This window comes from Nansenia antarctica, assembly GCF_963989245.1.
Source record: "Nansenia antarctica genome assembly, chromosome: 20".
NCBI classification, from domain to species: domain Eukaryota; kingdom Metazoa; phylum Chordata; class Actinopteri; order Argentiniformes; family Microstomatidae; genus Nansenia; species Nansenia antarctica.
The window spans coordinates 2,677,251-2,680,143 of record NC_137693.1 but is presented as its reverse complement, the minus strand read 5'-3'; positions in this window follow the sequence as shown (position 1 = coordinate 2,680,143).

Genomic DNA, 2,893 nt, shown 5'->3' with positions numbered 1-2,893 from the left:
GTAGGGTTAGGGTTAGGGTTAGGGTTACGGTTAGGGTTAGGGTTAGACATGCCAGCATGTACCAAGTCATCCTAGCACCTAACCCTAACCCTAGTTTTCCCACATGTACCGTAACATATAGACACAAGTGTTATCATTACTGCAACTGTATTCAAGCGCTGCGCTGCCCTTCCCGATACGGCGTGTGAGATGGCAGGTACTGCGTCTGTATTTAGCCGCCATGTCGCTATTAGGGGGTTCTGTAGTGGAAATGACAGCAGTGCGCTGAGCTAGTGTCGTGTATTCTTATTGATTATGAATCAAAGAACAGTTAGTTTAAGACAATTTAATCAGTTACAGGCAGGTTTATACATTACATCTGTTCCCCGTGGATCCTGGGCTGCAAGAGAGCGCTCTCTGTCCCTCTCTCCCCGTTCCCCTCCAGAGGGGAGGGGCCAGCGTGCATGTGTGTCCCTGCCCAACCCCCAAAGGTCCCTGCTGGTCATCTGTGTCCCTGCATGCCCTGGCATGTGTGTGTGTCTAAAACATACCACATATTCATACATAGATCATACATACTACAGAAATATACGACACATCCCCCCTCGGACCACCCAGAGGGTGTTCCGAAACTAAACTACCATAAAACAAAAACAAAAACACAAAACCCCACAAAACATCCCCAAAATTTTTTTTTTTTTTTTCAAATAAAATTAAAAATTAAAAAATAAACAACAACAGACAGAAAAACTACACCAACACACAACACAAGAAGCACAATAACACAGACCAACCCAGGACCAGTATTAGGAACCAAAGATATCATAAACAAAAAATAGAAAACAACCAATAATAAAAAGAATTTTGAAAATAACAATCACAATTAAACTAAACACAGTTTATCATGCACAAATCAATACAGAAACTTCCAACGACCGATGTTTTCTTTGTCCTTGAAGCGTCGGGGTCAGAGGTTACTAGCACTTGTACCCAGTTGGAGAACAGCCTTTACCGCTGTCTCAGATTGATAACACTTTCATAGTCAGGAGCTTTCCATTTTCGTTGCGCTAGGAACAGAACCTCTCTCCTAGCTTTGTATAACCACCACATCACTTCTCAACTGACCTCAATCACACGATATAGAAACAAACAAACAATACACAAATAATGACATTCAGTTATCATAGCACATAATTCTCCAACAGTAAGCATAGGACAAAGGGAATGCATTAATGCATAGATCTTCACCTCAGGTGAGGACTAGTCTTCTGAAAAGTTCATTAACGTGGACTGAGTGACTGATTTTCCAAAAACAGTCAATGAGGCCCTGCCTTCTAAGAAAGTCAAAAATCATGTCTGCTATAATAGGTGCTCCTATCTTGGCAAAATAAGTTTCCCATGCCCCTAAGACCGTTTCCAGCCATGCTATCATCTGCTGTCCATTCCCGTCGTTCCCTTTGATCTGCTGCTTCACTACCCTATTCATAGTCTTTAATCTTTTCCTAACTGGTCGTCGTCCGTCAGTGTCATTGAGGTTAAGGCAGCCGCCTGGTCCCCTCCCACGCTGATCAAGGTCTGGGGAGTCGCCCTCAGCATCATCTGAAGCATGGTGCAGGCCCTCGCCAGCATCCCCAGTAGCACAGGTGTCCAGGCTTTGGACACTCCCAGGCTGGACCTCCAGACTGTCAACACTCTCTGCTTCGTTGGTTTCTGGTTCATTGGCATCTGGACAGCTTTCCGCTGTCCCCTCGGTTTCAGGCACTGCCGGTAATGTCACTGGCTGTAACACTGGCATTGCCACTGGCTCTGGCAACACCACAGCATCTCCTCGTAGCTCCTCCTTCTCAGGTTCTCTGGGGACCTCGGCACCTGTTGGCACAACATCCTGCCTACTCTGTACATCCACCCCCCTGTCCACCACCCGTGACCCTATTGGGGTAGGGATATGCCCAGACACCACTGGTGTACCCACTCTGATGTTGTTTCTCCAACAGACCCCACATTGACCTAAAGCATGGTCAATCTGTTCCATCAAATATGGACTCCAAAACCCATATTTCTTGGTGATCTTGCGTCTTACCTCCCCCCTAGCCACATGTGCTAATCCATGGGCTTCCTGTATTAACATGCCTAATAAATCTGAGGGTGCTACAACCAACCCCTCATGATTCCTCCATAGACCTGTGTCATCCTGACTTGCCCCCCTTGCTAGCCAAACGCTCTTGTCTAACGTAGTTACTCTACTCTGTAACATCAATAAATCCTCAAGTGTGACCATGCCCTGTAATTGCTTTTCATGTGTGACCAGAAGACCTTTACCTGCCTTGTCTGCTCCTGTAATGGCTTTGGCTGCATCTTCTGCAGCCCTGTTACCTTGTGTGACATGTGATGAGTCAGACCTGTGTGTGGCACACTTCACTATAGCTAATTCCTTTGGCTTCATCATGGCTTGTAACAGCTTCATGATCTGTGCGTGATGCTGTATAGGCGTACCATCAGTTCTCTTAAAACCCCGCCCCCTCCATACAGCTCCATTAAAATGACAAACATTATGTGCATAGGCAGAGTCGGTGTACACTGTCACTCTCCGTCCGGTTCCCAAGTTGCATGCTTCTGTGAGGGCAATCAATTCAGCCAACTGGGCTGAGCAAGGCTGAGGAACTGCCTCAGCCTGTTCTACAATAAACTTTGAATTCTGTGCTTTAACTAAGGAATACCCAGCGCACAACGTTTCTCCTACCCCGTAACAAGACCCATCAACCCAATATTCTATATCAGCTCCCTTTAAAGGCAAAGCTTGTAGGTCTGTTCTATGCTTAATCACTCTGGCTGTCGATGGAATCTGAACACCGGATGGCATCGTCACCTGACAGTCGTCAGGTGTGCATTTTACTGTACAGTTCAATTGGCATAG